Source organism: Salvelinus sp. IW2-2015, unplaced genomic scaffold (genome assembly GCF_002910315.2).
Source record: "Salvelinus sp. IW2-2015 unplaced genomic scaffold, ASM291031v2 Un_scaffold4989, whole genome shotgun sequence".
Classification (NCBI taxonomy): domain Eukaryota; kingdom Metazoa; phylum Chordata; class Actinopteri; order Salmoniformes; family Salmonidae; genus Salvelinus; species Salvelinus sp. IW2-2015.
The window spans coordinates 22,459-34,302 of NW_019946257.1; the positions used below are offsets into that span (position 1 = coordinate 22,459).

Consider the following 11,844-nt stretch of genomic DNA (forward strand, 5'->3'; position numbering starts at 1 on the left):
GTAAACTTGGAGTCATGCGATAACATGTTGTGTGGTCCTCCACTATGACTTGGGAAATCATGCGTTTATTAGGCTACAGATGAAATAACTGAAAGTTCAAAGGTGATTTTGATGCTTCTTTTCCAATAAATATCGAGGGTCTTATTCTTTGATGACATGATGTGATCTTGCATGACATAGACTTAGTCCACACTGTATCTGTGAGCTGTTGGCTAGAGCGCTCGCTGCCAAGACCAGAATATCTACATTTGCTATTTAACCCAACAGTTTTTGGGATATAACTATCGGTACAGTAAAATGGAAACACATTGAATTTACATTTTATTCGGTACATGAAAACTTAAGCAAAAAAAATGTTTTGTGTGTCTACGTCATCACACATTGATTTTTATCCGCAAAAAGACAGTTTGGTGGAAACATCACTGATGGAAAATGTACAAGTTTGTCTGGGCTACAACGAACATGTGACCGTCAGGGTTTTTGAGGACTGGAGTTGGGAAGCACTACATATAATATGTCATTATATGTAATTCTCTGAGGAGTCCAGATCCAGAGTTTGTGAGTTCGGCCCTGGTCAGGGAGTCCTGGAGACGATGATAAAATCTACTTCTTCTTCACGGAGAATGCCAGAGAGTACGACCTTTATACCAAGGTCAGGGTCACACGGGTGCCAGAGTCTGCAAGGTGAGATACATCTCTCTCTGTCTGTCTTTCCTCTCTTTCTCTCTCTCTCCCTCTATTTTGCTCATGTGTGGCTTTGTTCTCGTGCTCTCTCTCCATCTGTCTATCCCCTCTCCCCCATCCCTTTCCCTGTCTGCCAGGGAGACATGGGGGCTCTAAGACCCTGCAGAAGCGCTGGACCAGTTTCCTGAAGGCTCAGCTGGTGTGTAGGACGGGACAGTGGCCAGCCGTACACCGTCCTGACCCACACCTACCCCCTGGAACACCGCCGGGAGACCCCAGCAGCACACACTTCTACACCCCTTCACCTCCCAGGGGATAAGGGGGTAGAGGGGGAGAGGGGTAGAGATGGGGTAGAGATGGGGAGAGAGGGAGGTGAGAGGAGGAGTAGAGATGGGGAGAGAGGGAGGTAGAGGAGGAGTAGAGATGGGAGAGAGGGAGGTAGAGGAGAGTAGAGATGGGGAGAGAGGGAGTAGGGAGGGTAGAGATGGAGAGAGGGAGGTAGAGATTGGGGAGAGAGGGAGATAGAGGAGGAGTAGAGATGGGGAGGAGGGAGGTAGAGAGGAGTAGAGGGATGGGGGAGAGAGGGAGGTAGAGAGAGGGTAGAGATGGGGAGAAGGGGAGTAGAGGAGAGTAAGAGATGGGGAGGAGGGAGGTAGAGGAGAGTAGAGATGGGGAGAGAGGAGTAAGTAGGAGAGAGTGAGAGATGGGGAGAGAGGGAGAGTAGAGGGAAGAGGTAGAGATGGGGAGAGGAGGAGGTAGAGGGGGAGAGTAGAGAGATAGGAGGAGAGAGGAGGTAGAGGAGGAGTAGAGATGGGAGAGGGAGTAGAGGAGGAGAGAAGAGGTAGAGGAGGAGTAGAGATGGGGGAGAGAGGAGGTAGAGGAGGAGTAGAGATGGGAGAGAGAGAGGGAGTGAGAGGAGAGGTAGAGATGGGGAGAGAGGGAGGTAGAGGAGAGAGTAGAGATGGGAGAGAGGAGTAGAGAGAGTAGAGATGAGGGAGAGAGAAGTAGGAGGAGTTAGAGAGTAGAGAGAGAGAGGGAGTAGAGGAGGAGTAGAGATGGGAGAGAGAGAGGTAGGATAGAGGAGGTAGAGATGGGAGGGAGGTAGAGATGGGAGAGAGAGGGAGGTAGAGGAGGAGTAGAGATGGGGAGAGAGGAGTAAGGTAGGAGGTAGAGATGAGAGGAGAGGAGAGGAGGTAGAGGAGGAGTAGAGATGGGGAGAGAGGAGGTAGAGGAGGAGTAGAGGATGGGGAGAGAGGGAGGATGAGAGAGGAGTGGAGAGAGATGGGGAGAGAGGAGAGTGAGAGATGGAGAGAGATGGGAGGTAGAGGAGGAGTAGGATGGGGGAATGGGGTGGAGGAAGAGAGAAGGAGAGAAGGACAGATTGTGAGGAAGAAGAGAGGAGATCACTAATATGAATATTATGTTACAATGACTCATACAGACGGCATTACTGTAATGAACATGGTAATTGTGTGTGTGTGTAGGAAAGGAGAGCGCGTGACAGCAGTGTGTGTGTACAGCCTGCTGACATACAAGGTGTTTTGCAACGGGAGGCTTCAGAGATATGAAGAGGAACTGTGTGAACAGTGGGAGCTCTGAGTCTGTACCCGACCCCCGACCTGGACAGGTATTCACCAGACTCACCTGGGTTGTATTTATTAGGGCATGCAATGGAAAACATTTTAAAAACGTTTTGCAACGGATAGCGAAAGTTAGTGCTTCTTTTGAAAATGAGTGTTTCTGTTATTGGACAAATCCACGTAGTCATTTTCCATTTAAGGGTTATTATCATATAGTGTCCTAGTATGTCCATCATCGTCATAACATGCTGAATGTTCTCTGTTCCCCCTCAGTGTATCAACGAGTCCTGAGAGCCCAGGGTTATAACTCCTCCTTCGACATGCCCGACCGCGTGCTGCAGTTTGTCAAGGAACACCCTCTGTTGACGGACACTGTGGACGCAGCGCCCCTTCTGGTTGAGGAGGGGAACCATATACACCAGGATCACAGCCACCAACATCTCCAACAGTGATGCTGCCCTACTACACCTGGGAACAGGTGAGAGAGAAGAAACATCAAGTAATCAATAGACCAGGCAGTTAATTGACTATGCTGACATATCAGAAAATATCTCATTTTGTGGTTGATTATGTTCTGTGGTGTGAATCGATGTGTGTTTTCACACAGATCAGGGAGAGTTGCACAGTGTGTCTATCGTTGGTCGTACTGCTACTCTGCTGCAGGAGATCCCTCTGACAAACTCAGTAGAGGCCGTCAACAACATCCTCATACACCAGGTATCAGACACACACACACACCACGCAACACACACACACCACACACAACACACACACACACACACACACACACACACACACACACACACACACACACACACACACACACACACACACACACACACACACACACACACAACACACACACAACAACAACACACTCAACAGACACACAGACATCTTTAACCCTTTTGCTCCCTCCAGGGCCATGTGGTGGTAGGCTCACCCCCTCTCTGTCCCGTGTCCAGTAGAGGGGTGCAGGGTGTACTCCAGCTGTCAGGTGTGTGCCCGGGCAGCAGGACTGGGTTGTGTGTGGACGTCAACAAGAGAGCCTGTGTTGTGGAGTGAGTCTACATAGCATTCTCTTTGTGGTGGTTTGAGTCTCTCTCTTTCCCTCTCTCTCTCTGAAATAAATATTCAAGGGCTTTAATGTCATGGGAAACATATGTTTTACATTGCCAAAGGAAGTCAAATAGATAATAAACAAAAGTGAAATAAACAATAAAAAGTTTACATTTAACAGTACACTCCAAAAGAATAAAGACATTTTAAGTGTCATATTATGTCTAAAATACAGTGTTGTAATGATGTGCAAAAAGGAAAATAAAAACATAAATATAGTTGTATCTCTCTCTCTCTTCTCTCTCTCTCTCTCCTCTCCTCTCTCTCTCTCTCTCTCTCTCGTCTCTCTCTCTCTCTCTCTCTTCTCTCTCTCTCTCTCTGGTCTCTCTTGCTCTCTCTCTCTCTCTGTCTCTCTCTGTCTCTCTCTGTCTCTCTCTCTTTCCTGCTGTCCAAAACATTGCTTTATCTTCCTTCCTTTCAAACTAGTTGTTTCACTGTCACCATCACATCTCACCATCTCTCTTTCTCTGTCCTCAGCTCTCCAGTGCAGAGGAAGTCAGGGGACCCTTTGAATGTGTGTGGCACTGGAGAGGGTGAGTATGAACACTATTCCACTATTAAACAGGTGGATTTTAATTGTAGTGCTAGAGGCGTCCTACAGACCCTTGTTTTATTCCAGGCTGTATCACAACCGGCCGTGATTGGGAGTCCCATAGGGCGACGCACATTTGGCCCAGCATCGTCTGGTTTAGGGTTTGGCCTGGGTAGGCCGTTATTGCCAATAACAATTTGTTTTTAACTGACTTGTCTAGTTAAATAAAGGTTTGAAAAAACATATATAATAATTATATCAATTATATTCCACTATTACCCATGCGTAAGGTTCTTATATCACATCTAGTCCACTATTAAACATGTTTTAGGCCCTTATATAACATCTATTCCAGTATTAAACATGCATAAGGTTATTATATCACATCTATTCCACTCTTAAAAACGTATAAAGCCCTTATCACATTTTCCACTATTAAACATGCATACAGCCCTCATACCACATCTATTCCACTATTAAACACATCCACCAAATCTACTACATTTCCAAACAGAATTAGGACGATCTCTCGCTCTTCCTCTCCTCTTGTAACTCCCTCCTCTTACCCATCTCCCATACTTCCTATCTCTCCCTTTCTCTCTCTTTTACTCTCCATCCTTCCTTCTCACTCCTCCTCTCCCTCCAACTCCTCTTTCTATCTCTGCTTCTACCTCTCTCTGTCCTCCCTCCCACCCCCTTCCCATCTCAGGTCGTTGTTCCCCTGTGGTGAAAGAGCTGCGTGTGAAGAAGGGCCTGGTGGTCCTCCTCCCCTGTGACCACCCCCATCTCTCCCCTCTCCCCTGCGTCTGGGAGCACCCCCAGGGCCGCCACACCCAGCAGCACCACTCCCACCTGGAAGTCACCGTCTCTGGATCCAGCCTGGGCCTCTACTCCTGCCGCTGCTCAGCCCAGGGTGATTATTCCTGGGTAGCGAACCCTGCCTCACAGCCTCCTACCAGCTCACCATGGAGGACCTCAGTGTCGAAGGCAGGGTGGACCCGGGGCTGTGGAGACACCGGTATGGGTGTACATCTCCTGTGTCCTGCTGGGGGTGCTGGTTGGAGCTTTAGGAGCCACTGTGTTCCTGAAGAGGCTGTGCTGGAGAGCAGGCCAGCACACCCCATTAGAGGACAGAAATGGAGGGAGAATGACAGGGAGATGGGAGGTGAGTCGGCCAATCGGGAGAGTGGCGTTTTGTGAAGCGATGTCCAGAATTGACTTAATTGAAGGAAGTGGTTTGCCAGGTACCGCTTACAGACTGCTCTCTCTGATGCTTTCCTCTCCCTTCTCTGTGTCTCTTCCTCGTGTCTCTCTCTCTGTGTTCTCTCTGACTTCTCTCTCTCTCTGTATCTCTATGTGTTCTCTGTGTCGCTCTCTCTGTCTCTCTATGTGTCTCTCTCTCTATCTGGTGTCTCTCTCTCTCTTGTGTCTCTATGTCTCTCTCTGTCTCTCTCTCTCTGCTTCTCTGTAACCAGGTTCCATCCAACCTTTTTACCGAGTAAAACATGTCAGACAGGCCTGATGAAACAGCACATTTTTGGGTAAACTTTCCAAATGTCGACAAAACAAAATACGCTGGACAAGGTGATGGTTTTGTGTTGGTAAAATGAATTATGTGAGAAATGGAGTGGAAACACCACCTTTATAGACAAATATTGATATAATAACCATCATATCGATGCGATGACATGTTGTGTGGTCCTCCACCTACAACTGGGGAAACCATGCAGTTTATTTAGGCTACAGATGAAATAAGTGATGATGAACTTCACAGGGTGGTGAAAGTGCACGGTGATAAGTTTGTATGCGCCTTTCCAATAAATATCGGGGGTCTTATTCTGAATGACATGATGATCGATCTTGGCTGCTGTTGACAAATAAAAAGAATACTCTTGCTCTTATCCATAATATTCTCATGTAGGCAAGCCTACCCGCACTGTATCTGCCAGCTGCTGGCTAGAGCGCACTTGCAAAGACCAGAGTGGGCACATTTGCTATTTATCGCAACACAGTTGAAAATGCGATGGAAGCACCCACTGTTTCCGCCWAGTCAGTTTGGCGGAAACGCAGCACTGGTGGGAAAATGTGCATATTTTTCTGATGAATGTTTTAGAATATTCACATGAAAATCTGTCGCCAATTGGATTGAAACAAAGCTAGTGACATCACAGGGTAGGATTAAAAGTAAAAATGATAGTGATTTCCAAACCTGCAACCAGTTTCTAGCCAGCGGGAGGGTATATACTTGCGCCCCACGTCACTGCAAATCTCAGTGTTTGATGAAAATAGTTTTTAAAATGTTTTTACTTTTAATGCCATTGGCTAGAACATTATATATTTTTCGACAAAACGTAGAAATGCACCGTTTTCACATGTTTAGACACTGGCATTGTGCTGGAGATAATGAACATGAGGATGACAAGTGGTGGGATTTCCCTTTAATTAAGTTGTCTGTGCATGTACATTTGACTTGCTTTTTTTTTACATGATTTTGAATCTTTTTTGGGGGGAAATGTATTTTTGTAATATTTGAGAATGTTTTGTAGTTGTTGTTATCCATTGTTTGCTATTCCTGAACAAAGCATATTTCAGTAAATATTCCCCCAGTACCAATTGGTAGTTTTCCTGTATAATTTTATCGAAGCATTTAACTTTGTTAATTCAGTATGTCATATAATATGAAATCTTAATAACTATAATCAGTGRGCCATGTAATATTATAATTCAGAAGAGGGAGGTGAGCACATGTTCTACTTAACTATAATATTAGATTTTGAAGATTTAGGTCATTCAAAGGTCAGTACAACACAAGTTCAAAAAATGCATGAGACTTTTACTAAATCAGGGATGGACCACAAACAAATCAGAACTCAACATGACGGGCTGCAGTTGCCCCCCTCCCCACACCTATTGCAAGCAAAACATTTAGTGGCCCCACTCTTAACAGCAGCAGGCAGATATGTTTTTATGATTTACAGTTCATTTTGTGTAATTCTACACATTTTGCTTTGGGATGTAGAGAACATTTTGCATTTTCCAATTAACTAATGCAATTCTACTCATTTTGCCATGGTGCGAAGAGGAAAATTAGCTGATTTACAGCTCATTTCCTGTAATTCTACACATTTTGCCATGGGGTGTAGAGAAGGAATTGCCTGTGGGCCGCCCGTTGCCCATCCCTGTACTAAATATTCCCACATTTCCGGCTTCTTTGCAACACTTCATGACACAACACCACAAGGCAATTTTTTTTTGTTTCATAAATGTTTATGTTACAGCCAATTTTGTTACAGCTTGGCCATAGTGGGAAACAGCAACTTGCCATAGACATTTAGGGGTGTTTTCCCAGACACAGATTTAGACTCGTCCTGGACTAAAAAGCAAACTCATTGAATACTCTCTGTGTCTGGGAAACCACTCCCCACATACTTACAAATTAATTCAAGGATGCCGCTACTGGGTTTTCTCAAGTGACTGGGTCACCACTTCCTTCATCAAAAGGCACACCAACCTTCACTCAGCGTGGGGAGCACAAGACTGACCCAAATCCTGGTATTTAGCAGCCAAGTCCCGCCCTTGAACGCAAGACGCTGCACCAGGAAACACATGAACCTGGGCAAAAGATGGGTGGTGTTCCTGCCTGACTACATTGCAGACGCCTGCCAGATCTCACAACGRTTGGGTAGGTGTTTAACATATCAGYTTAGCAGATTATATGTTATAGCAATCTGATGCCCGACTGTGCAGTCGATGAAGTGGCACCGACCATTGGTTGATGCAATGCAATGTCTGCAATGAAGTGGGCCTGGAACTCGACCAAGACATTTAACATGTCACTAATGTCAGATGTTACAGGTTTTGTTATTTTTTGTCATTATCGACAATATGGCAATTCAAGTCACTTTTGGTTGTTTTTGTGCTCTCTAGTTCATAGACAATCTCACGTTCACTCTTATCATCTTTGTCCTTATCTTCCAATACTTTATTCTTGGTTACCTCAGCAATTTTGAAAACCTAATATGGGGGAATCAATACCTCTTCTTCATCGTTCAATTGAAATAAACCTGCCAGGGAAGCACCAAAACAGGTAGTGATCTTAAAACATGTCTTCCAATCTGCAAACATTTTCGCCACACGCTCGTAGGTAGATGATGAAACAAATTGGCCAAATCACATTGTCATCTTTTTTTCCTTTGTAAGCTAACCGGGTTCGCCTTAAGGTTTCTACACACTGTTTTCCCGGGTCTTTATTAAGAATACTACGTAAGGCACCAGACAACAGGAAATGCAAGGAGTGATACTTTTAAACGGTYTTGTAGTGCTTCCCTAGGGTAGTGGCCTCATTGAATGGCTCGAAAATCATCTCTGTTGGATTTACATACACATGAATTGCCCATACACACACATAATGGTCATTAGACAGTTCAATGTTATGTTTATGGTTGTCATAAAATCCCAAAGCTTCCCACCAAGCGCATTGACATTTTCTGTACTTTTTTTCTCCTTTGCTAGGAAGTTGTTTGTCACCTCACAGAGCATATTCTCCCTGCAGCCCTCATAGGAGTCATCGAAAGAGTCAGGGGCCATGTCAAGGTGTATTGGGTCGGGATTGCCACGATTCAGTCGGGGATGAATCTTCAGGAAAGGGAAGAGACAATGATAACACTTTAATTACAGTGGTGAAATGTATTATTCATAAAGCATTCATAAAACCTTTATATGCATGACATAAAGAGTCATGAAGCCTTTATATACATGACATTGTCAYAAAGCCCTATTATCGTACACTCTTTATAAGCCTACATAGTTTTATGTAGTCTTATGCAGTAATGACATAAACATTATAACACCCACTCCACATGAACTGTTATAAGCAAGCTACATTGTCTCTGCCAAATGTCTCTCATTTATGTTATGAAGCCTTTATGTGTAAACATACTTGTACATGTATTGGGTACGGTGAAGTGAAGACACATGAGTGTTTACCAGCACTAGTAACTGATTAATAAATGATTTTCCACCACGATTGGTAAAGTGGCACACTCTTTGGATGTTATTAACAATTCATAGGAATTTAAACTTATTCATGAATACTTTTTCATGACTTACTGAAAATGATTAAGTTGTATTGTGACATTTTGGCCGTACTCAGTCCTCCTTTAAGACTACAGTCTGTAGGTGCTACACAGTAATAATTGGTGTAATTTTGAAGCTTTATTAGAAGTGCTCTGTAAAATGAGTACTATTTCCATAACAGTTTTCTTACGTTATTAATGTATCATAGAGGTACCCCGCTCTACGGGTGGTAACTCATTGGATCTGATTCATTTCATTAAATGCAATTACATGTTTTAGGGCTGCAACCGTAAAAATAGAATGGATTTATGCTACTAAAAAGCTATTGTCAACTTCATTGCTATGGTTATTTTGTTCACTGCTCACTGTGAGCCTATTTGTGCAACTATTATTGAATTTGCATAGAAAAGTAATTTGGTTGCATATGCAACTGGGGCCATGTAAATCATTTTTAGGCTACTGATTCCATCAGCGGCACCTTGTATGACAATACAAGTCTATTATGTGACCGAGAACAGTAAAATAATTTGGTTGCAAAGTCACAGCCTTACCTCTGCCCCACAAGGACCATGGACATGAGGCTTATAGTGCTGCTGGACAGGAACATGAATACAAGGCTTATAGTTCTGCCTGGACAGGAACATGAATACAAGGCTTATAGTTCTGCCTGGACAGGACCATTAACACAAGGCTTATAGTTCTGCCTGGACAGGAACATGAATACAAGGCTTATAGTTCTGCCTGGACAGGACCATTACACAAGGCTTATAGTTCTGCCTGGACAGGACCATTAACACAAGGCTTATAGTTCTGCTGGACAGGACCATTAACACAAGGCTTATAGTTCTGCCTGGACAGGAACATTAACACAAGGCTTATAGTTCTGCCTGGACAGGACCATTAACACAAGGCTTATAGTTCTGCCTGGACAGGACCATTAACACAAGGCTTATAGTTCTGCCTGGACAGGAACATTAACACAAGGCTTATAGTTCTGCCTGGACAGGACCATTAAACAAGGCTTAAAGTTCTGCCTGGACAGGACCATTAACACAAGGCTTATAGTTCTGCCTGGACAGGAACATTAACACGAGGCTTATAGTTCTGCCTGGACAGGACCATTAACACAAGGCTTATGGTTCTGCCTGGACAGGACCATTAACACAAGGCTTATAGTTCTGCCTGGACAGGACCATTAACACAAGGCTTATAGTTCTGCCTGGACAGGAACATTAACACAAGGCTTATAGTTCTGCCTGGACAGGACCATTAACACAAGGCTTAAAGTTCTGCCTGGACAGGACCATTAACACAAGGCTTATAGTTCTGCCTGGACAGGAACATTAACACAAGGCTTATAGTTCTGCCTGGACAGGACCATTAACACAAGGCTTATGGTTCTGCCTGGACAGGACCATTAACACAAGGTTTATAGTTCTGCCTGGACAGGACCATTAACACAAGGCTTATAGTTCTGCCTGGACAGGACCATTAACAAAAGGCTAGTTCTGTATCTTTGTCTGATAACGTACTGCAGGATAGAGGCCATAGCCATTCCCATACAGCACTGTAAATTAGTAACATACTGTTGAGTTGTTATACATTTTCACAAGTCTGGACATGTCTACTGTCCCTCTTACTGAACATCCCCTCCTCCCAAGTCAATACCACCCTCATCCACCCTCTCTTCTTTAATGCCAAATACAATACGTCATATTGAGACAGTGTCTTCAACAAATGTAAAAAAAAACTTCTTAATGAATGTCCCTAACCAGTGGGTTTGAGTGGGGTGTCTCCTCTCTCACTACTAGCTATTATATCATTCAGTGTTGTTTTAAATGTCAGAGCCTTGTCTGCTACACGTTCCTGCACCATTACAATGTTTTCTGTCTGCTTGGCCTTTGTAACAATCGATCTGACAATAGCTACAGCTATTGCTGAAAATATCCTATAACACGTAAATATACCTGGCTCTGTCTATACTGGTCTTTTTTCTGTCCCTTTGAATAAACCTCAACCACATTAGATAATACTGTCATGTGTTCAATAGTGCCTCTAACAATTTCTGCCTTGAGATCATGTAAATTCTGCCTTGAGATCATGTAAATTCTGCCATGAGATCATGTAAATTCTGCCATGAGATCATTTGAATTATACCTTGAGGTTTTAGACTATTGTTCCAGCCCAGCACTAAAATACCTCATACAACTAGTTAAAGCCACTGTCTGCAAGGTGTCCAGTAATATCACATACTGAAATATACCCCTTAATTGTGAATAATATGACTCGTTTTGAATACCTTTATGTAATTGAATTACTTTATTATAACCCCCATAAATGTAGTACATGTTTCTACAATTGTGCTTGTTGTTATGTAATCTGAGACTTATTTAGAGCTTCATATCAATGTCATGGGATGTCATTCCTTTAGCACCACAGGTATAGCATAGAAATCAAGTGGTCGTTCTGATATTTCACCATTTCTTTATTTTTACTTTGGATGATGTGCATATTGTTTTYTAGGTATTATTACTGCACGTTTGGAGCTAGAAACACAACACCGCCACCTGGCGATAACATATGCAAATCTGTGTACACGACCAATACAGTTTGATTTGAAGTGCTAGTTTTATGTGAAAATCTGTGTACACGCCAATACAGTTTGATTTGAAGTGCTAGTTTTATGGTAAAATCTGTGTATACGACCAATACAGTTTGATTTGAAGTGCTAGTTTTATGGTAAAATCTGTGTTCACGACCAATACAGTTTGATGTGAAGTGCTAGTTTTATGGTAAAATCTGTGTACACGACCAATACAGTTTGATTTGAAGTGCTAGTTTTATGGTAAAATC

At 43.5% G+C, this 11,844-nt stretch overlaps 2 pseudogenes; one reads left to right on the forward strand and one right to left on the reverse strand.

Annotated features, from left to right (window-relative positions):
- The first annotated feature begins 432 nt into the window (after positions 1-432).
- LOC139026518 (semaphorin-4D-like) lies at positions 433-11,628 on the forward strand (annotated as a pseudogene).
- Positions 7,777-8,502, reverse strand: LOC112077854 (erythroblast NAD(P)(+)--arginine ADP-ribosyltransferase-like; annotated as a pseudogene).
- Positions 11,629-11,844: the final 216 nt, after the last annotated feature.